At 40.2% G+C, this 24631-nt stretch overlaps 1 long non-coding RNA gene across 1 annotated transcript in view; it reads right to left on the reverse strand.

Annotated features, from left to right (window-relative positions):
- Nucleotides 1–3696: 3696 nt before the first annotated feature.
- Nucleotides 3697–24631, reverse strand: part of LOC132594388 (uncharacterized) — a 283100-nt gene continuing 262165 nt past the window's right edge. Inside the window, exon 3 of the long non-coding RNA XR_009560536.1 lies at nucleotides 3697–3755. This is a non-coding gene — a long non-coding RNA (uncharacterized lncRNA). The remainder of the gene's footprint in view (nucleotides 3756–24631) is intronic.

The following is a 24631-nucleotide window of genomic DNA, read 5'->3' on the forward strand; positions in this document are numbered from 1 at the left end:
ATTTTTTTTTTTTTAATTGAGGCTGAGGGTCACACTGGCTCAATGACAGAAGACAGACATGGGCATTGTACTTGGCGAACCCCTCCTGTAAAGTCACATGCAAACACGAACAGTCAAAGCACTCAGTCAGGCTGAATGCTCCCTTGGGTACAGACTTCCCCAAATTGTGAAATCAGACTGGCATCTTCAGAAAGCTCAGACATTCGTTCCCAAGTCTCAGGCCAAGCAGGACTCCTTGAACCACACTGCTGGGGCCAGGCTCCAGGATAATCCTTCTTACCCAGGAGGAAGGGACCAAGAAGCACAGTGAAAAATTACCACAGTATCTCACAAATTTTAAACTCTAACATGTCCCTTGCACCAAATGCTGTGTCTGCAAAATACCAAAGCGTCCAGATGAAAAGTAAAACCTGTAGTCAGCATTCTGACTTTTGTTCCGCACGACAACAAACACAGAGATACTTATAATCGTCGGAATGGCTTATGATGTTTTTGACATATTGTTAATTTATGCTGTTTCTTTCATTTCATTGAATTCTTTGATTATCCACCAAATAGTGATATAATCGGTGCCCCATCCCAGTAAAGGCAGGGAGGGAATATTCAGTTTGAGTATTATTGGGTTCTTTGCTTTTCTCTTTCTCTTTTGGCCAATGTTGATCGAAGGGGAAAAAAAAAAATTATACAATCAAAGGTTTTATAATTTTGAGTTCAATTTTATGAAGCCCTGGGAAAGGGTGGGGCTTACTGACTAAAAAGGATAAGCTCTGGCTTATCTGAGGATTTCAATTATTTACGATATTCCTCGTCTCCACTTCTAAAATGGACCACATTCTACGTGTTTTCCATTCTTCCTACCAACTTTTAAACAACAGCAAGATTCTGTGCATGGGAACTGTGTGATATTTAGTTCCAGGTGCAATTTTTTTGCAAAACATCATTTTGTCATTTTTTTAATTGAGGAAATGTTTCTGCATCTTTGTTGGGCTTAGTTAAAAATATCTGGCGAACCTTAGGACATTTAAAGTACGTTTACAATCACACTGAAAACTATTACCTAAAGCCTATTCCCTAACGCATATTCACAACATCAACTCTAAATCATAACAGGCAAACTCTGAAACCTTCCTAGAGAATAGAGTTTGGAAAGACTCTTTTAGCATTGTTTTGTTTTGTTTTGGTTTGGGTGTCTTTCCCAGGCTAGAAAACAGGCAGTTGATTTGCCTGATTTAGGAAGAGTTTGGGGGTATGTGGAAGGTAACCTTTTGTTTCTTCACCAAGATATATGCTTATATGTGAGTTTTTAAGGCAGCAGCCTACCTACATAGCAGCAACTGTCTCATATGAAAAGTTATCATTCAATGTGAATCTCAGAGGAGCACTAAAGCATTTGAGTTTATATGTTAGCTATTAAAGACTAGATGCTTGTTGTCGAGAACCTCCGGGTATGGGAAGAGTGCTTTTCATGAACTGACAAGAGAAGGGTTTGAAGAGAGGGTACTTAGAAAACAAGGGGAGGTCGACATGTTTTATGATCACGGCATTTATAGAAAGAGCTTTTGCTAGGGTGAAATGCTGGAGATCCGAAGGAATCTCATCAACAATGGATTTCAGAGAACCAAGTACCGCTTTTGCACTGAATATCGCATTATCTCTTTATAGGAGAAAACATAGGTGATTACATTTCAGGTTACGGTGTTTGAAATTAGGTGCGTAGCTCCCATTCATAATAAGAAGAGCTACACACCTAATTCCAGAATACTTCAGTGACAATCTATCCTAAAAATGTAATTTATTTGAAGTCTATTAGCAAACTATATGGGTAGGTTTTTCACAGCCTTCGTCATGATTCACATTTGAATGAAAGGTCAGGAGGAGAATTTGAGGAAAGTATCAGCAAAGCAACTTGGGTAAATCACTTCTTATCTAAGATATCTATCTATCTATCTATCTATCTATCTATCTATCTATCTATCATCTATCTATATTGCACATACATTCCCAGGGTCTTTGTTTCCATGGACTGTGTGCAAAATATAATGCTAAAATTCTTAGAAGGAATCTTAACAGCTACTGAGGAAAATATAGATGGTAAATTATAAGTCTATTTTGTATTAACTGTTTTATCTTAACAGAGGAATCTCCCCATTACCTAAACCAAGATCAAGGGGAAAAAATTACCCTGCATGCAGGAGGTGGCACATAACAGCCACTCACACCAGAGCTTTATTTTAGTTTTGGTTAATTACTGAGCATGTAAGGATGTGTGCGTGTGTCTGCAAGAACTTTATTAAAGGATTCTCCTATTGCTTTTCTCTGAGACACGCCTACCTGAAAAGTAAAAACATAAGTGCCGGAAAAGAATATTGAAAGAAAACAAAAGTGGTTGCTACCATTGTGTGTAGCAATTAAACCACAACTTTATTGTTAAAAAAATCCCTTCTATTTTCTCTTTGCCCTTCTCTAAGCTGAAAAGCAAAAAAACTCTTCTGCAAGTATAAATTTATGTCAACTTCAAAGGAGGAAAAAAAATAAAAGATTACTTATTTTGGATATAAAGTTAATTCAAATCTAGTAACCTGAATAGAAAATTATATCAGCAACACGACCGTAGCTATTGTCATAGACTCAAGATGTGGGTACTTAACCTCTAAACTTCTGCAATGATTTACTTTTCATCTGAAAAAGGAACAGTATATTGTCTTTGAACGAAGAGCATCAGAAAGAAATATGTACCAGTAACTCAATTTTTCTGACGTAAAAATGTTGTCATTCTTACATATTTGTATTTCATAATTATTTCACAATCTAGAAAACCCTTTCTCCAAGGGAAAATTTTACTGAATTATGTATTAAAAGAAGAAACAAGCCATCGATCAAGCAAAGTCAAAGAACTCAAAGAATCCAACCCATTAAGCCAAAGAGTCAGGCACTTTCTGAATGATTTACTCTAGGAAACTGGATCTTCTAGGCGAACCACTGTATATACACATCCTGGGCAGGACATTTATCAGATTTTCTGTTGTAAATTCTTTTATAGCTTTCTAGTAGAAAACGCTTTTCATTTTGAGGAAACCCCTCAGAATAAGGTTTTAAATGAATCTGTTCCCAAGGTTCAAAAGCTTTAAATTACTAGACCATGGTTACCATTGAGAAAACGCACTGAGCTATATCAAGGAGAGAACAAAAATAACCAGGTACAAGTTCAAGTCTCTAAGGTTGCCATGTAAGTGCTGCTTAGAAAGGATTAAGACTCCCTGGGAAGAAAAGAGCTTCCAAACAAATCACTTACAAAGTGGGGAAACACACATGCTCTATAATCCATTGTTTGGTCTACTCCGTCCTAGTAGAAAATTCTCTCTAGTTACAAAGCAGAGATTCCATATTTTAGAATGTTCTCATTCAGCTAATTTTTCAGAAATAAAAAAGCTGTAGAAATGCCATTGCTTTCATATTATCAGAAAGAATAAGAAAATCAGCTTAATTACACTTTTTGGAATCATTTACCTACAGCTAATTCACAGAGGTTAACAGCATTAGTAATGAGCTACAAGCTACACTGCAGCTTAGCGCAAGTGTCTTATTTTGTCAAGACAAACAAGTTGTGTATTTTAAGAAGACTTTTTTGTCTTATTTGGTAGGTCTGGAGACATTTTTGTCCCCGGGACTTACCTTCTCTTCTTCTTTAAAGACGCCTTGAGTTTTTTTGCTTGCACAGAAATTCGAAATCCCTTTGTCTTAGAAGAGTAGGAAATCTAAAACAAAATAAGTGAAATATATAAACCGGAAGAAAGCTTGATCTGATGTTTTATATGCATAATTTCAGTTCTGAAACTCTTAAAAAGATGAGATGCATGGTAACGAGAGATTACTGCTGACTTAAAACAAATGGAAAAATTCTTTTTTTTTTGAATTTTATTTATTTATTTTTTATACAGCAGGTTCTTATTAGTTACTTATTTTATACATATTAGTGTATATATGTCAATCCCAATCTCCAAATTCATGAATGGAAAAAATTCTTAATAATCATAAAAAGTCTACCGTAGCAGTGTATTAAGCTAAACTTTATTTCATGAGTCCATCTAGAGCCTTTTTGCTTTTTTCTTCTAGTAGTAAAAGCAAGAAATTTATATGTTGATTTATCTTTGCGAAAAGTGAAATGTTTGTGAATTTATCTAAGACCTGCCACCTTTTTGTCTTGTTTAAAGCCCCTCCCACTCAATCCCTGTTGCTAATTCCGATTATACATGATGATAATTAGATTAAGGGTAGGACAAACTTTAGGCCACACTGCATTCCCAGAGCCCAAGATTATGTTTACTACTGTGTGAATTTACAAATACTTGTTTCTGTTGAAGGGAAAAAATGCATGTGTTCCTCGTTTTTGCATTTTACTTAGTCATTTTAAACAGCAATCACAGCTAAAATGAATCCATTCCTTGAGTTTTAACATTTAGTTTTCATTTTAGCATCATTATCCTTTGGAATAACTTCCAAGTGTCAAACAATGAGTCTTATTCTCTCTGTTCCTCCCTTTCCTTCTTTCTCAACTATCCCAAGAAACAAAAAATGAAAATAACAACAAAGAAACAAAAATACAGGGAGGATATAAGATAGGTCAGAAATTACTTTTAGGTTTTGAACATTGTTGACTAAGAGATAATTGATGTAATTATTAGAAAAAGGGAAGTGAAGAGAAAGAGCTCGTTTTTAAGAAAGCCGTTGTATTTGTTTTCAAGGGGCCACATCAATATCTAGTTAATACATTCGCTGAAAGTGTTGAGTTACAGTGTGAGGAGTCATGGAATGGATGTCATTCTCCAAGACATGCAGAGAGGCTGGTCTACTCTTGAGGAAATATCTACGTACAGTGTTGGGGAAGGAAGAGTCAGGAAAGGAGACGGGAGGACAAGAATCTGGTCAAGGAGTCACACTGGAGGCCGTGGACAGTGTTTTGTGAAGAGCTAATTGGTAAACAGTTGTGGAGGAAGAATGCCACCTGCCACATGAGTAAACAAAGGATGCTCTGGCCATCAAGCTATCAGACTCTGCAGCCACGTCCAACTGGCTCCTTGCTCACCTCTTTGGAGCAGTCCCTCAGAGCTAACTGAGAGGCTGTCTCCCGGACCTAAGTCCTCAGCAAGTCCACTGAATTAACATAATTCTCAGCTTTTACGTTGTGCTTCTTTTTTTTTTTCAGGCACCACAGTGTTAAACGCTACTGGTAGATTTGAAAGGACGAGAACTGTCTGAAAATCATAGATTTGATTTTGGAAAACATTTGTGTCTTCTGAGACAGATACTGTGGTCACATAGAGGGTATAAAAGCTGACTTACAGGAAGAGGAAATCTGGATCACGACAAGAAGAGGGAAAGAAAAAGTATGACAGAGTTGAGGAAAATGTCTTCTTGGTGGTCATTTTGCTTTTGGTAACTTACGGATGAATCAGCTTGAGCATGTGACTGCAACAGAAGGAGAGACCAGTGACCAGAGGAGGGTAATTAAGGTCAAGGGTAGGTGGGAGGTTTGGCTGTAAAGGAGGAGAGATGCCATTTTTTGAGGCAGGAAGGAGAAAGTCATTTAAGAGGGACATGGGTGGAGCTGATGACTTGAGAAACTGTGAAACGTGGAAGTGACTGGAGAGGATGCTTGGGCAACACGATTAGGTGTTAAACGTCAACGAACACACAAGGTCGGGTAGGGATCCAGTGAGACTGGGCAGGACAGGTTTATCCTGGATTCTCATGATTTTCTCAAGAAACTCTTCATGAGTCTCCAGCTAAGAAAATGAAAGGTGAAGCTAACCAAGGTTGGGGATCTTGGGTTGGCCAAAAACTGGATAGTCAAGGAGATGTACAGGAGTCAAGGAATGGGTGATTTTGGAGACGGGGCTGGATGTTTCAATTGGTTGACGAAGCCCTTTCCCTCCTTCCCTCCCTCCCTCCCTTCCTTCCTCTAATTCCTCACTTATTTATTTATTAAACAGATACTTACTGAGAACTTTCTTTCCTCTAAGCTCTGTGCTAGGCATCAGAGAGAGAAGTAAGTGGCTCTTAGATCAAGAATTTGTGGAGGAGGTGAGGTTACTTCCTAGTACTTTTTCTACCCATAATCATGTCAGCCACATTCATCAATCCTAGGCGCACTCTCTGTGTAATACGTGTATATTCGTATGGGTAGACCTTTCTCTCTCTCTATATATATATGGCTTCATTCGTGCTTGTCTTATCTCTCACATGAATTCATCTGATCTTTGCACACAGTGGGTACTTGATATATGACACAGATACGATATATATGTCCTCTGTATTTTCATTTTTTATCGAGTTAGAATTGACATGCACTATTATAGTAGTGTCAGGTGTACAACATAGTGATTCAGTAAAAACCTCGTGCTCCTTCAGGCTGAGTGCTGGGGGTCTAAGAATGCCACTGGGCCACAGTGCTACTGTTGCACAGCCAATAACGGCTATAGATGAGTCCACATGAAGGGAGATTTCTACAAAATATCAAGGGGGAGGGGGGAGTGATGAGGCATCCTGAAATCAGAAATGGTTTCTTGAGCAGAGAAAAGTAATTCAACTCTGGTATGTGGTGATCTATGCCCACGGATCAGTATTCCTTTATTGAAAGAAAAAATAAAATAAAATCATCTTTTGACCAAGAAAACAGGATTCTAACATCTCATGGACTCTGTGTGGGAGCCACTGTGCACTGGAGAGCAAACGAGCAGCGAAGTAAAGGCTCTGGATCTGCAGTACAGGGGATTTCAACTACAATCCTCTGCTCTACCAGCTGAGCTACTGAAGGGACCAGGGGACTTGGAATGGCTCCTGGAAACCCAAGGTTTGGAGGAAGTGTTCCAGGGTTCCTCGAAAGTTGGATTTGAATTTCATCTTTTAAAATGTGTACTGCAGTTTCTTGCAGATATTCAAGAAGTTCATAGCTCTGCTTTGGTCTTGAATGCTAGACTCTGTGGCTCTTTCCATATGTAATTGCTGATGGGTGAGCCCCACTACAGCACCTATGTTTCAGGTTCAGGGAAGGCCCAGGCTGGGCTTGGGCCTCTGGCTCTGACACTAACCCTCCACGATCTCACAGCACCATTAGGGTTGTTACGTTTGGTGTTACTTGTCCTAGTCACATTTGTAAGATTCTGAAAGGGCAGGTTCTGAAACCCAATTCCTGTGGATGAACCCCAGCTTTGCTACGAAACTGCCATGACTCTGTAACCTTGAGTGAGACATTCAATCTCTCTGTGCCTTAATTACTTCACCTTTAAAATGGGGAGAAAATGAAATCTTCCATGCATTTACCGAGATAGAGTTAATATTCGTAAGCACTTAGAGTGCTAGCTAATATTTTAAAATGCTGTTTAATTCTAATTATTATTAATATTTATACATTAAAATAGCTTTTTCCTAGTCAGCTGCAATCATTGTTTTTAAGAGTAGGAACAGAATTTTCATGGGTAGTGGGATATTTTAAATGGACATTTTTCAAGGGATGTTTAGATTGATTGGATTCATAATGAAAACAGTCACATTCTTCTAGAACTAACTTTTCAATTCGTATCAACCATCCTGAACAACAGACTGAAGGAGGAGGGAACAACTGTTGAAAATGCTCATGTAAAATCAGGTAAAGCAGAGAAAGTATAGTGATAATTGTCCTTAGGTTTCATCTTTTAGGCTGATTAAAATGATCGTAAATCCTCAGTGTCTCTCTGTAGTGAATATATCCTCTACTCCCCACCAAGTTTCAATTTTATCTCGAAACAAAGCATAGTGAGCAAAACAATAAGATGCAGATTCTTTCTGTATAAACTGACTGATTTGGAGAAGAGACCTTCAAGATGGTGGAGGAGTAAGACGCGGAGATCACCTTCCTCCCCACAGATACACCAGAAACACATCTACACGTGGAACAACACCTACAGAACACCTACTGAACGCTGGCAGAAGACCTCAGACCTCCCAAAAGGCAAGAAAGTCCCCACGTACCTGGGTAGGGCAAAAGAAAAAAGAATACACAGAGACAAAGAATAGGGACGGGACCTGCACCAGTGGGAGGGAGCCTTGAAGGAGGAAAGGTGTCCACACACTAGGAGCCCCTTCGCGGGTGGAGACTGCGGGCGGCGGAGGTGGGAGCTTCGGTGCCGCGGAGGTGAGCGCAGCCACAGGGGTGCGGAGGGCAAAGCGGAGAGGTTCCCGCACAGAGGATCGGTGCCGACCGCCACTCACCAGCCCGAGAGGCTTGTCTGCTCCCCCGCCGGGACGGGCGGGGCTGGGAGCCGAGGCTCGGGCTTCGGTCGGAGCGCAGGGAGAGGACTGGGGTTGGCGGCGTGAGCACAGCCTGCAGGGGGTTAGTGCGCCACGGCTGGCCGGGAGGGAGTCCGGGGAAAAGCCTGCACCTGCCGAAGAGGCAAGAGACTTTTTCTTCCCTCTTCGTTTCCTGCTGCACGAGGAGAGGGGATTCAGAGCGCTGCTTAAAGGAGCTCCAGAGACGGGGGCGAGCCGCGGCTAAAAGCGCGGACCCCAGAGACGGGCACGAGACGCTAAGGCTGCTGCTGCCACCACCGAAAACCTGTGTGCGAGCACAGGTCACTCTCCACACCCCCTTCCGGGGAGCCTGTGCAGCCCGCCACTGCCAGGGTCCCGGGATCCAGGGACAACTTCCGCGGGAGAACGCTCGGCGCGCCTCAGGCTCGTGCAACGTGACGCCGGCCTCTGCCGCCGCAGGCCCGCCCCGTCCTCCGTGCCCCTCCCTCCCCCCCCCCCCGGCCTGAGTGAGCCAGAGCCCCCGAATCAGCGGCTCCTTTAACTCCATTCTGTCTGAGCAAAGAACAGACGCCCTCAGGCGACCTACACGCAGAGGCGGGGCCGAATCCAAAGCTGAACCCCGGGAGCTGTGAGAACAAAGAAGAGAAAGGGAATCTCTCCCAGCAGCCTCAGGAGCAGCGGATTAAAGCTCCACAATCAACCTGATGTACCTGCATCTGTGGAATACATGAATAGACAACGAATCATCCCAAATTGAGGAGGTGGGGGGGGTTTGCTTTCTGCTTCTAATTTGTTTCTGGTTTTATGTTTACCTTAGTTTAGTATTTAGAGTTTATTATCACTGGTAGATTTGTTTATTGATTTGGTTGCGCTCTTCCTCCTTTTTTTCTTTTATATAGAGATATATACATATTTTTTGCTTTTTCTCTTTTGTGAGTGTGTATGTGTGTCCTTCTTTGTGTGATTCTGTCTGTATAGCTTTGCCTTTACCATTTGCCCTAGGGTTCTGTCTTTTTTTTTTTTTTTAGTACAGTTTTTAGCACTTATTATAATTGGAGGATTTGTTTGTTGGTTTGGTTGCTCTCTTCTTTCTTTCATTTTTTCTTTTAATAACTTTTTAATGTATTTTTCTTTCTTTCATTTTTTCCCCTCCCTTTTCTTCTGAGCCGTGTGGCTGACAGGGTCTTGGTGCTCCGACCCTGTGTCAGGCCTGTCCCTCTGAGGTGGGAGAGCCAAGTTCAGGACACTGGTCCACCACAGAACTCCTGGCTGCACATAATATCAAATGGCAAAAGCTCTCCCAGAGATCTCCATCTCAACACTAAGACCCAGCTCCACTCGACGACCAGCAAACACCACTGCAGGACACCCCATGTCAAACAACTAGCAAGACAGGAACACAATCCCACCCATTAGCAGAGAGGCTAACTAAAATCATAATAAGTCCACAGATACCCCAAAACATACCACCAGACGTGGTCCTGCCCACCAGAAAGACAAGATCCAGCCTCATCCACCAGAACACAGGCACCAGTCCCCTTCACCAGGAAGCCTACACAACCCACGGAACCAACCTTACCCACTGGGGGCAGACACCAAAAACAACGGGAACTACAAACCTGCAGTCTGCCAAAAGGAGACCCCAAACACAGAAAGTTAGGCAAAATGAGAAGACAAAGAAATACACAGCAGATGAAGGAGCAAGGCAAAACCCCACCAGACCAAACAAATGAGGAGGAAACAGGCAGTCTACCTGAAAAAGAATTCAGAATAATGATAGTAAAGAGGATCCCAAATCTTGGAAATAGAATGGAGAGAATACAAGAAACGTTTAACAAGGACCCAGAAGAACTAAAGAGGAAACAGATAATGATGAACAACACAATAAATGAAATTAAAAATTCTCTAGAAGGAATCAATAGCAGAATAACTGAGGCAGAAGAAGGGATAAGTGACCTGGAAGATAAAATAGTGGAAATAACTACTGCAGAGCAGAATAAAGAAAAAAGAATGAAAAGAACTGAGGACAGTCTCAGAGACCTCTGGGACAACATTAAATGCACCAATATTCAAATTATAGGGGTTCCAGAAGAAGAAGAGAAAAAGAAAGGGACTGAGAAAATATCTGAAGAGATTATAGTTGAAAACTTCCCTAATATGGGAAAGGAAATAGTCAATCAAGTCCAGGAAGCACAGAGAGGCCCACATAGGATAAATCCAAGGAGAAACATGCCAAGACACATATTAATCAAAGTGTCAAAATTAAATATGAAGAAAAAATATTAAAAGCAGCAAGGGAAAAACAACAAATAACACACAAGGGAATCCCCATAAGGTTAACAACTGATCTTTCAGCAGAAACTGCAAGCCAGAAGGGAGTGGCAGGACATATTTAAAGTGATGAAAGGGAAAAACATACAACCAAGATTACTCTACCCAGCAAGGATCTCATTCAGATTTGACAGAGAAATTAAAACCTTTACAGACAAGCAAAAGCTAAGAGAATTCAGCGCCACCAAACCAGCTTTACAAGAAATTCTAAAGGAACTTCTCTAGGCAGGAAACACAAGAAAAGGAAAAGACCTACAAAAACAAATGCAAAACAATTAAGAAAATGGTAATAGGAACATACATATCGATATCTACCTTAAGTGTAAATGGATTAAGTGCTCCAACCAAAAGACACAGACTGGCTGAATGGATACAAAAAACAGGACCCGTATATATTCTGTCTGCAAGAGACCCACTTCAGACCTAGGGACACAAACAGCCTGAAAGTGAGGGGATGGAAAAAGATATTCCATGCACATGGACATCAAAAGAAAGCTGGAATAGCAATTCTCATATCAGACAAAAGGGACTTCAAGATAAAGAGTATTACAAGAGACAAAGAAGGACACTACATAGTGATCAAGGGATCAATCCAAGAAAAAGATATAACAATTGTAACTATTTATGCACCCAACAAAGGAACACCTCAATACATAAAGCAAATGCTAACAGACATAAAAGGGGAAATTGACAGTAACACAATCATAGTAGGGGACTTGAACACCCCACTTTCACCAATGGACAGGTCATCCAAAATGAAAATAAATACGGAAATACAAGCTTTAAATGATACATTAAACAAGAGGGACTTAATTGATACTTATAGGACATTCTATCCAAAAACAACAGAATACACTTTCTTTGCAAGTGCTCATGGAACATTCTCCAGGGTAGATCATATCTTGGGTCACAAATCAAGCCTTGGTAAATTTAAGAAAATTGGAATCGTATCAAGTATCTTTTCCAACCACAATCTTTTCCAACCACAAAGTTATCAATTACAGGAAAAAAATCTGTAAAAAATTCAAACACATGGAGGCTAAACAATGCACCACTAAATAACCAAGAAATCACTGAAGAAATCAAAGAGGAAATCAAACAATACCTAGAAACAAATGAAAATGAAAACACGACGACCCAAAACCTATGGGATGCAGCAAAAGCAGTTCTAAGAGGGAAGTTTATAGCAATACAATCCTGCCTCAAGAAACAAGAAACATCTCAAATAAACAAGCTAACCTTACACCTAAAGCAATTAGAGAAAGAAGAACAAAAAAACCCACAAAGTTAGCAGAGGGAAAGAAATCATAAAGATCAGATCAGAAATAAATGAAAAAGAAATGAAGGAAACCGGAGCAAAGATCAATAAATATAAAAGCTGGTTCTTTGAGAAGATAAACAAAATTGATAAACCATTATTCAGACTCATCAAGAAAAAAAGGGAGAAGACAAAAATCAACAGAATTAGAAATGAAAAAGGAGAAGTAACAACTGACACTGCAGAAATACAAAGGACCATGAGAGATTACTACAAGCAACTCTATGCCAATAAAATGGACAACCTGGAAGAAATGGAGAAATTCTTAGAAAAGCACCACCTTCTGAGAATGAACCAGGAAGAAACAGAAAATATAAACAGACCAATCACAAGCACTGAAATTGAGACTGTGATTAAAAATCTCCCAAGAAACTAAAGCCCAGGGCCAGATGGCTTCACAGGTGAATTCTATCAAACATTTAGAGAAGAGCTAACACCTATCCTGCTCAAACTCTTCCAAAATATAGGAGAGGGAGGAACATTCCCAAACTCATTCTACAAGGCCAACATTACCCTGATACCAAAACCCGACAAAGACATCACAAAGAAAGAAAACGACAGGCCAATATCACTGATGAACATAGATGCAAAAATCCTCAACAAAATACTAGCAAACAGAATCCAACAGCACATTAAAAGGATCATACACCATGATCAAGCGGGGTTTATCCCAGGAATGCAAGGATTCTTCAATATACGCAAATCTATCAATGTGATAAACCATATTAACAAATTGAAGGAGAAAAACCATATGATCATCTCAATAGATGCAGAGAAAGCTTTCGACAAAATTCAACACCCATTTATGATAAAAACCCTCCAGAAAGTAGGCATAAAGGGAACTTATCTCAACATAATAAAGGCCATATATGACAAACCCACAGCCAACATCATTCTTAATGGTGAAAAACTGAAACCATTTCCTCTAAGATCAGGAACAAGACAAGGCTGCCCACTCTCACCACTATTAGTCAACATAGTTTTGGAAGTTTTAGCCACAGCAATCAGAGAAGATAAAGAAATAAAAGGAATCCAAATCCGAAAAGAAGAAGTAAAGCTGTCACTGTTTGCAGATGACATGGTACTATATATAGAGAATCCTAAAGATGCTACCAGAAAACTACTAGAGCTTATCAATGATTTTGGTAAAGTAGCAGGATACAAAATTAATGCACAGAAATCTCTTGCATTCCTATACACTAATGATGAAAAATCTGAAAGAGAAATTAAGGAAACACTCCCATTTACCATTGCAACAAAAATAACTAAATACCTAGGAATAAACCTACCTAAGGAGACAAAAGACCTGTATGCAGAAAATTATAAGACACTGATGAAAGAAATTAAAGATGATACAAACAGATGGAGAGATATACCATGTTCTTGGATTGGAAGAATCAGCATTGTGAAAATGACTATACTACCCAAAGCAGTCTATAGATTCAATGCAATCCCTATTAAACTAGCAATGGCATTTTTCACAGAACTAGAACAAAAAAATTCACAATTTGTATGGAAACACAAAAGACCCCGAATAGCCAAAACAATGTTGACAAAGAAAAACGGAGCTGGAGGAATCAGGCTCCCGGACTTCTGACTATACTACAAAGGTACAGTAATCAAGACAGTATGGTACTGGCACAAAAAGAGTAACATACATCAATGGAACAGGATAGAAAGCCCAGAGATAAACCCATGCACATATGGTCACCGTATTTTTGATAAAGGAGGCAAGAATATACAATGGAGAAAAAACACCCTCTTCAATAAGTGGTGCTGGGAAAACTGATCAGCTATATGTAAAAGAATGAAATTAGAACACTCCCTAACACCATACACAAAAATAAACTCAAAATTGATTAAAGACCTAAATGCAAGGCCAGACACTATAAAACTCTTAGAGAAAAACATAGGCAGAACACTCTATGACATAAATAACAGCAAGATCATTTTTGACCCACCTCCCAGAGAAATGGAAATAAAAACAAAAATAAACAAATGGGACCTAATGAAACTTAAAAGCTTTTGCACAGCAAAAAAAATATAAAGAAGCTGAAAATACAGCCCTCAGAATAGGAGAAAATATTTGCAAATGAAGCCACTGACACAGGATTAATCTCCAAAATTTACAAGCAGCTCATGCAGCTCAATATCAAAAAAACAAACAACCCAATCCAAAAATGGGAAGAAGACCTAAATAGACATTTCTCCAAAGAAGAGATACATGTGGCCAACAAACACATGAAAGGATGCTCAACATCACTGATCATTAGAGAAATGCAAGTCAAAACTACAATGAGGTATCACTTCACACCAGTCAGAATGGCTGTCATTAAAACATCTACAAACAATAAATGCTGGAGAGGGTGTGGAGAAAAGGGAACCCTCTTGCACTGTTGGTGGGAATGTAAATTGATACAGCCTCTATGGAGAACAGTATGGAGGTTCCTTAAAAACATAAAAATAGAACTACCATATGACCCAGCAATCCCACTACTGGGCATATACCCTGAGAAAACCAAAATTCAAAAAGAGTCAAGTAACACAATGTTCATTGCAGCTCTATTTACAATAGCCGGGACATGGAAGCAACCTAAGTGTCCACTGACAGATGAATGGATAAAGAAGATGTGGCACATATATACAATGGAATATTACTCAGCCATAAAAAGAAACGAAATTGAATTATTTGTAGTGAGGTGAAGGGACCTAGAGTCTGTCATACAGAGTGAAGTAAGTCAGAAAGAGAAAAACAAATACCATATGCTAACACATATATATGGAATTAAAAATAAATGATTCTGAAGAACTTAAGGGCAGGACAGGAATAAAGACGCAGATGTAGAGTATGGACTTGAGGACACAGGGAGGGGGAAGGGTAAGATGGGACGAAGTGAGAGAGTGGCATGGACATATATACACTACCAAACGTAAAATAGATAGCTAGTGGGAAGCAGCCGCATAGCACAGGGAGATCAGCTCTGTGCTTTGGGACCACCTGGAGGGGTGGGATAGGGAGGGTGGGAGGGAGACGCAAGAGGGAGGCGATATGGGGATACATTTATACATATTGCTGTTTCACTTTGTTATACAGCAGAAACCAACACAACATTGTAGAGCAATTACACTCCAATAAAGATGTCAAGAAAAATTGATTAGCTTAACACCGTAGGAAAAAAATGTACACCAACAAAATTTAAATATGCCAATGAAAATAGAGGAATAACATCATTCAAGGAAAGTTACTGTCTCACTCTCGAGGTGGCAGGTGACTCTTGCAGAAAAATTATTAAACCCAGTTCTGCTGATACCAGGCAATTACCTACTTTGAAAATACAAGTGGTATAAACGTTTGGTAGTATAGTCTGGAGAAGAATCTAAAGCTGTATTTTAAAGTTTGGAGATGAAGATGATTGGAATTATTTACAATTCAACAGAATCAGAGTATAGATAGACAGAACCCTGCTCTCCTTAATTTTGTTTTTTATAGCCTTGTATTACACATAAGTATTAGAAAGATTCTTTATGAAAATACATAACATTCAAGAGGAGGAGACACTTTAGGCGATGAGGGTGGTTTTAACACGAAAGAAGCTGACAACAATACAGTCAGGTCTGTGGACTGTCAAAACCATTTCAAAAAGCAAACTGAGCTTGTTATAGAGAATCTCAGCAAGAAAAATCAGTTCAATAAAGTTATGGCTGAGAAATATCTAAGTAATTTTTTTCTAATCGGCAAAATTAATAGCATGCTTTTGGTGTCTCACTTTCCATTTTAATATGAGAAACACAGGAAAAAAGCAAGAGTGGTGGCTTCTATACACAGTACTTTGAAAATTCATTCAAGTGGGCTTTGCATTATGGGAAGATAAAACTAGCTGACTGGAACACCTTCTTAGTTACATGTATATTGGTTTGTTCAGCAAATACGATTGGGCATGTTTATGTGTCAGGCACTGTTTTAGGTTTTACGGATAAAGGTGAGCAAAGGCAGAATCAGCCTTTGTCCTCATGTAGCTGGGGGCACTTATTAAACAAACTATCACACAAACATAGCTGTATACAAAGCACAATGGTGAGTAGTGCAAGACCACACAGCAGAAAGACCTGAGAGGCCTAGAAAAGCCTCTTTGAGGAAGATGGTAGGATTTACCCGGGCCCAATGGAGGAGGCTTGAGAAAGGGGAGTGGAGAATCTTGCAGAGTGAGGGAATAGCTTATCCAGAGGCCCTGTGGTAGAAGGGAGAATGGTGAGCTTGAAGACCCGAGAGAGACCAGTTTTGGGGGCTCAGGGCCCTGGGCGTGGGCTCTGCTGGTGCAGAGGAGGTTGGGTGGTGAAGAAGGGGCCAGCCTTGACAGTGCGTGGTAGGGTGCATTAAGGATTTTCATTGTTATTCTGAGGCCAGTGGAAAGCTTCAAAGGGATTCAAGCAGGAGACATGTGGTCACGTTTGCATGTTGAGTACTGTGGCCACAGCTTGGAGACTCATTGGGAACTATGTCAATAGCCACAGCAGAGGCAAGAGAAAAGTCACAGTGAGAGACACCCATGCAGCTGAAGAACAAAGGATCTGGGTGAGGTTTACGAGGTGAGATAACAGTACTAGTCAGTAGAAAATGTCACACTCATGTTCAATAAACAGAATGTTTCAGAGCTCTGCAAATTCTACTGCTTGTGAGTTCCAGAATTCCTGTTCTCATAAATTCTAAAGTTTCAAAGATTCAAGTTTGCTGCGTGTCCTGAGGGCCTTTTAGTATTAAAATGGCAAGCGAGACCAAAATATGCTATTGATTTTGCTGATCAAAATAACATGACTTACATACTTCTCAGTCACGACTTCATTAAACTAATTTATTTATCTTGCTGTTATTTTTGATAACAAGCTCTATCTGCTCATTTGAGTTGTTGTTACCACACTTTCAATTTTCTGTAAAGCAGCAATAATGCAATTTAAACTTTGGAAATCGACGTGCAAAATGAAACAATTTAAATAACACACTTTGAGTTATTTCTGATAGAAACAAATCTTAAGGTCTTGCGATAGATGAGACATCGGAAAATGTCATTGTAGGATGTCTCATGATGTCACAAGATGTATTTGAAAGGTGTTTTCTGCCAAACGATGACGTCAAAATTCAAACTGTGTGGGGAGCCTGTGAGCCAACTTCCTCCAACCTGAATATTTACCCAATGGTAAGGATGTGAGCAGTTGAATATTATGAATGACCCAACTAAGTCTCAATATTCTATGGCTCATCTTTGCAATGCTCTTAGTTTATCTGAATTTAAAAAGTTGAAAATATCCAAGTCCAATATATTTTCTTTTTACATCTCTCCTTTTCATATCAATATAAGGATAATAGGGACTTCCCTGGTGGTGCAGTGGTTAAGAATCCACCAGCCAATGCAGGGGACACGGGTTCAAGCCCCGGTCCTGGAAGATCCCACATGCCGCAGGGCAACGAAGCCCGTGCGCCACAACTACTGAGCCTGTGCTCTAGAACCCACGAGCCACAGCTACTGAAGCCCACGTGCTGCAACTACTGAAGCCCGTGCTTCTAGAGCCCGTGCTCCGCAGCAAGAGAAGCCACCGCAATGAGAAGCCCACGCGCCACAACGAAGACCCAACACAGGCAAAAATAAATAAATAAAATAAATTTATTTTTAAATAAATAATCAGGATAATGTGAAGACTGTTTAAATGTTTCATATGCATCTTACAGTTTTAGTAATAAAAATGACAGTTCATTTTATACATTAGTTAACTCAAGATTTAGCTGCCTTAAATCCTTTTTGCAAGAAGGCAGAGTGTCAATAAATACTACATGCATAAATGTCTCATGAGCAAACCACCGTCAAGATCCACCTCACTTCCCCAACAGGTAGTAAACGTTCTATACTTTTGTGATTTACTTAAAGTGCTACAGCGTCGTAGTTTTACTCTCCTCCCCTCTACCCGCACTGTTCAACTCTTGATGGATGGATGTATTTAGAACAGACTTTTTGAGAAATCCACTTTCTTGTAAGCAAAACAAATACAAGATACAACAATGCCCGCCTTATTTATTTACTTATCTTTGTAAAGAAGTGTTTCAGCTTTTTGAAGGAAAAATATTACTCTTAGAATCCTGGCTCTGGGTTTTCTTTCTGACCAATAGTTAATCTTTTGAAGGCTGCTCTCCCCCCGCCATCCACAGTTTACCTTCAATATTTTTTCTTCGTCGTCAACAACACATTTAAAAACTGAAATGTATAATTGCGAGTGCATTATTGTAATGTGCTCTTACAGGGGAATAAAATAACTCAACAGCACAAGAGCAGTAAGGAATTGGTCCCCTCTACAGAAAGTGCCGAAAATTTAGATCCATGTAGCTCCACGACCTCTACAGCGTCGGGAATGCTTCTAAATTATTTTATCATCACTGCGTCATAGGCACGAGTACGACAACCAAGGCATTACAATTACAGTGGATTTTGGTAGACGTGATATCTTATACTGCTACAAATTATATAAATGAGAAAAACATTTCCTTGATCTTTCAAAATAAGCTTCCTTGGTGGCATATTGTCCACAAAATACTCCGCTGTCAGGAAATGTCTAAGACAAACACACAAACACATGAACAGCCTTTTCACCAGATTTGAGGGAGCGCCCACTGAGATAGAATTTTCTGCACACAGGCGGCCAACGATCGGTCACACACACAAGGTCAGTGGTACCATAAGCTAGAAAGGGCCAGTCAGAAACTCCTCACTGTGATGTAACCTATGTTCAAAATTTGTCTGATATCAGGGTAGGTCTATATCTTTTTTGACAAAAAACCCCAAATGTGTCTTGTCCAGGAGGGAAAGAGAAACCTATTATAACTCTAACTGAGACAAACTCAAAAGCTATTGAGTCCGTACTTCCCCTCTACATGTATTCTCAGATTCATCAGGCTTTAACAAATATTAAAGGTCTAAAAATAAATAGTAGCAGCCCCAAACCCCAAGCTTTTTAAAGAGCCAAGCTGGCCAGTATCTTCAAATGCCTTCATGACATGTGGAGTGGATCGCTGTTATTGGTAAGTGGAAAGGAGGGGGGGAAAGTTTAAAAGAGGACTGTTTTCATAAATAAATGAACGTCAAGAAGAACTTTTGGGCCGTGCTTTCAGAGCCGTTTCAAAGCGACAAATAAGCAAAAACAAATAAACCAGCCCCTCATTTTGACCTAGATTACTGTTTAAACAAAGGTACATGCTCTTAATTTACATGAAAAGCAATTAGACCTGGAGCTGACTGCACTGTGAAAAATGCATCTGCTTAGGACAAGCTTTTACATTTGAGAAGAAAAAGAGCTGGAAGAGGTTTTTATATTTGAGAAAAAAAAAAAAAGAGCTGGACGAGGTCCCCCGACCCCCCGCCAAACCTTACCCACTTATCCACTTTGGGCCAGAAATGTTATTAAAAGTTTTAAGCTTGTTGAGACAAGAGTTATTATTGTTACACATGTTTAAAGGGTGTTTAAAATTATGTTCTGATTCAGACTTCGAGCCCAAATTTTGACATTTTATGATGATGTCTGATATTTAAGAAATGGCTAGAAAGTGGTATAATTTTTTTCCTTCTCCGGAATGCTTTGTGAACAAGCTAGACTTTGAAATACAAAGGTAAAAAAGGAATTGAGAAAACCGTAGCAGGAATGATATTCATATTTACATTTATTCATATTATTAAAATACAAATTCGTAGTTTATATCTTTAGAGTATGTTTATTTTTCTGTAGAGTCAAGATTTTATCAATTCAGTAAATGCCTCTTTCCTTTTTTCTTTCTTTTCTTTTGGAACGTTTTTGTTTTGTTTTGTTTTGTTTTTCCGGTGAGAAGGATGGTACATGTTCTTTTCAAGAAGTAAACATTTAAAGGAGAAAGTAAGAGATTGACTACTCTTGACATTTTGAAATTACATTTTCCCACTTACATTTATTTATTCAGCAAATATTCATTGTTCAGCTGTTGTCTACTTGAATATTCCTAGGCGATAAGGGACACAGTGGCTAACAAGGCAAGCTCCACTCTTGCCCTCACAGAGTAAGAAGTCTAGAAGACCATTATACCAGTGGATAAATGCATTATAACTACAAATTTGACAAATCTTTAAAAAAAATTTTTAGGGGCTTCCCTGGTGGCGCAGTGGTTGAGAGTCTGCCTGCCGATGCAGGGGACGCGGGTTCGAGCCCTGGTCCGGGAAGACCCCACATGCCGTGGAGTGGCTGGGCCCATGAGCCACGGCCGCTGAGCCTGCACGTCCGGAGCCTGTGCTCCGCAACGGGATAGGCCACAGCAGTGACAGGCCCGCGTACCGCAAAAAAAAAAAAAATTATTATTATTTTTTAATTGAAGTATAGTTGATCTACAATGTTGTATTCGTTTCTGGTGTACAGCAGAGTGATTCAGTTATATATATACATATGTATATGAATATATATGTATTCTTTTTAATATTCTTTTCCATTACAGTTTATTATCAGATATTGAGTAGAGTTCCCTGTGCTATACAGTAGGACCCTGTTGTTTATCTATTTTATATATAGTAGTTTGTACCTACTAATCCTACACTCCTAATTTATCCCTCCCTCCCTTTTGGTAACCATACATTTGCTTCCTACGTCTGTGAGTCTGTTTCTGCTTTTGAAAAGTTCTTTTAGTGAAAAAATAAATGATGGTGTATGGAAGAATACAACAGAGGGTCAATTCCAGTCTTGGGTGTATGTTAAAGCTTTCCTGTGGGAGTTTGAGTGGGACGTGACCAATAAGTAGAAGTATTAGGTGGAGTGGGAAAGAGAGGAGGAAGGAAGAGGGAAGGATGTGCCAAGGCCTGGGAAGCGAGGCTGCTGGTCGGTCAGCACGCGGCAGGACTGAGCGGCGAGGAGGGCGTGGTACCAGGTACGGCTGCAGAGGAGGGCGGCAGCCTGATCTCGCCGAGCCTGAAGCTCACTGTGAAGACTGTCTGTGTTTGTTATCCCTGAAGGGATGGAAAACCACTGGAGGATTTTTAAGTTGGGAAGTGACATGATTCAATTCAAATAGCCACTTTGAATGATTGCTTTTAAAACACAGTAAGTATATTGAAGATATTCCCAGAGCTTCACGAGTCATGAGTTTCAGGGCCGGGGAAGCAATGGATACTTCTAAAATGGAGCTGGCCAGAGATTCCTGGCTCCGTGCAATGATAAAAACAGAGCAATTCGTTGGCTTCCTTCAGGCCTCTGAGTCTCATGCAACAAAGCAGAAAAAACCAAGTAAACCTTTTTTCTACCATAACGTTTCCAAGAGAAATGAGGTCAAGGCTACAGGTCAATTTTGGTCTGGAGGTAAAACGTCTAGTCTGTTTAAAGTCTTACTTTGTTTTTATCCTTTCATACCAGGACTGGTACATACAGGCAAGGCCATTCAGTGAAAAATATTGTGCAAACTAATCGGGGTAGTTGACTTGGGGGTGTTGGCAATAAAACTGAGGGACGTTCAGACATTATGTGTACAGGGAGGGTGGAAATGTCCACATGAGGGACTGTAGCTAGTCTGCAACACCTCAGCTCATCCCTGACGTAGGACACTGGACCAGAGGGAGCTTCGCCAGAGGCACTGGAACCAGCCCAAGTGACACGGGCAGGATCTGGCTTACATGACTCAGGGCATTTGCAGTTTCTACTTCAGTTCCACACAAATCTGGAGAGAGGGAGGGCAGATCTCCAAGCTGGGAGGGGCAGTTGCTCCCAGGGCGCTGGGCAGCCGAGAAACACCAAACATCCACTGAAGGGATCAGATGCTGAGAGCAGCAAAGGGAAATAACAACGCTGTCATTAACCAGGTAATCAGCTGAGGCAAGAGGGCAACTGAATCCGACTCAGGCGTTTCCGCGAGTTTGTTTCACGTGTACGTCCATGAGATACAACTTTCGCGTGGTTTGCTTTTCGTTATCCTGGGAGGTTACAGATGTTGTACAAGGGTCTGGACACTACCACTTATGCTACGGATGATCCTGGGAAGATTTCTTAGTCTTTTACCATGAAAATAAGAAGAAAATTCTGCACAGGATTGTTCTAGAATTAAATGAGATGATGTACGATGTCTGATGCAAAGTGATTGTTTAGCAAATATTAGCTCTTATTATATTTCAAAATCTGTGGTAAAATGCAATTTCTCTGGGTTTTTTGGTTTATACATCTATGTAATAGGAAGCGCCCAACTGTTAAATGGCTTGCATTTGTAACGCATGCAGAGTCTTACAGGGAATACCACTTTATCAGTGTGAAGGATTCTGAAAAATGCAATGGAAGATTTCATCTAAGCTAGATAAATATTATTATCCTCATTATATAAAGGTCAGAGTGATGCAGGGAACTAAAGTAACTCGTCAAAGAATGTCAGCGCTTGAGATTACGATTCTGTCTTTCCTAGGTCCTGCGAATGCTGTTAGACAGAGGCTCTCTGAAGCAAAACATCCTCCATTTAAGTCATTTCAAACGTGCCAAATGCTGACAGCTCAGCCACTTCTTTCGTTGTCGTCGTTTTTCTCCATTCAGCGCACATCTCCGAATTAAGCAAATAGTTACGGAAAAAGGACATACAAGTTTGTGCCATTATGGCATTGGCTAATCAGGGAGGATGGCTACAGAGAATGAAAGGCTCAGGATTCTCCTTGCGTATACTTACAAGAAGACCAGGAGAAAGTTAGCGATTCCATCTCAATTAATTAACATTGAAAACCAAAAGACTCATTCATTACCAGCATAGAAATAAGCAGTAGTTTATCTGGGGTTACAAACCAAATAACTACTCACTCAGAATTAGCTGTTCCCTAACTGCAAACATTCACAGCACCACTTCCAGCTCTAGGCACATACGCAATGTATTCTCCTGCCTCACCATAGCTTCTCGTGGTTTGCATTATCATCTGATATAATAAGCTCCTTACCTTGCGCAAAAGCTTTAAGATCTCTATTGCCTTTACTCTTCCTCTGAAGACATCACAAATACATCATAAAGTGTGCCCTTAGCTTGTAAAAGAGCAAGGGAAAATCACCTTAGTCAATCTCTCTGAACATGTTCATGGGCTCATGACAAGTTCCAGTTGGGGTACTGATGTAAGTTTGTCACACAGATTGATGCTGTGACAATTTATAGGATTCTATGCCTCCTGTCATATGGGCCTCATGTAAAGCATGCAATAACTAGAAGAAAAAACTGCTTAAAAAGCCTGCATCATTATTTTAACCCACGGGACTACATTTCTTAGGTTCGTATCCAAATAAGTTGCGTGTGTGTGTGTATCTGGATATCATAATGTTGACACAAACTTATTAATAAAGAGTTTATAGTGAAGAAATCTTCTCAACAATCATATTCACCTTTCAAAGCAGAACAGGCAAATACTGCATATAAGAATAAGCAGTGCTATCTCTCTCACTATTACACTAATCTTAATGACTAAGTGAAACTCAACCCAGGAAGAAGTCCATTTCATTATACACACGAGCATAATCTTCACTCGGTGTGGTAGAAGATCAAAGACAAACCAACCAACCAACCTCTCCATCAACCTACGTTCCTGAACCACAAAACTTCTTGCTCTTCTCATACCTGTATTTTGGGGGGGCTTCAGCAGGGGGGTGGGGGAACAGCCATGGCCGGGGGTCAGGGGACTGGATGAGGGTGGCAGCCATGGGGAACACTGGCAAGGGAGCAGTAACTGGGGGGCAGGACTGGCCTTGAGAGGCTAAAGGCAGCTACGCCCACAGCCCGCTCTGTGGCCTCCATCTAAGATCCAGAGACGGCCTAAACTTGTGCATCATCTTGTCCACGTTTGGAATGTGTATTAATCACAAGGCAAACAATGGGGGTGACTTGGAGGATTTTATGACTTTTGGAAAATGAATTCTTGATCAAATCTAGGAAAAAAATGTAATGGCCCAAATCACAAATGCTATGTTTTATGTTTTAAATTGTTTTGTATTGTCAGTTAATTCGTATGAAAATATTAAAAATGATTGTCACTTTGTTATTTTGTGCGTAAAACTAATCAACACTGGAAAAAATCTAAATAGTATACTAATAACAGATTTCAAGAAATTACAAAGAGAACACATCTGATTTGTACATACTAATGGCCTGTGTTCACTGGCAAAGAAGTAATTTTTAGTTCATGATGTGATTATTTAATGATATTATGGGTATATTTTGAACCCAAGCACATAATTTTTTTTTTTTTCTTTTTTCGCGGTACGTGGGCCTCTCACTGCTGTGGCCTCTCTCGCTGCAGAGCACAGGCTCTGGACGCGCAGGCTCAGTGGCCATGGCTCATGGGCCCAGCCGTTCCGCGGCACGTGGGATCTTCCCGGACCGGGGCACGAACCCGTGTCCCCTGCATCGGCAGGCGGACTTTCAAACCACTGCGCCACCAGGGAAGCCCCAAGCACATATTTTTAATACTCTGTTAAGCAAATACATTTTGCCTGTGGAGAATGTTACAGACATTAGTATGGCGGATGGATGTCATCACATTTTGTAGTTACAACTCAGTCCTGTAATTACTCTGTACTCAGAGGTCCCGCTGAAGCCCAAGGTTTTCTCAAAGAACTTCATGGGGGACATCGGTGAGGAAGAGGACAAAGCAGCTGTGAAACCAGCTTTTATAAACGTGGTGTTAGGTAAAAAAT

The sequence above is a fragment of the Globicephala melas genome, chromosome 21 (genome assembly GCF_963455315.2).
Source record: "Globicephala melas chromosome 21, mGloMel1.2, whole genome shotgun sequence".
Lineage (NCBI taxonomy): Eukaryota > Metazoa > Chordata > Mammalia > Artiodactyla > Delphinidae > Globicephala > Globicephala melas.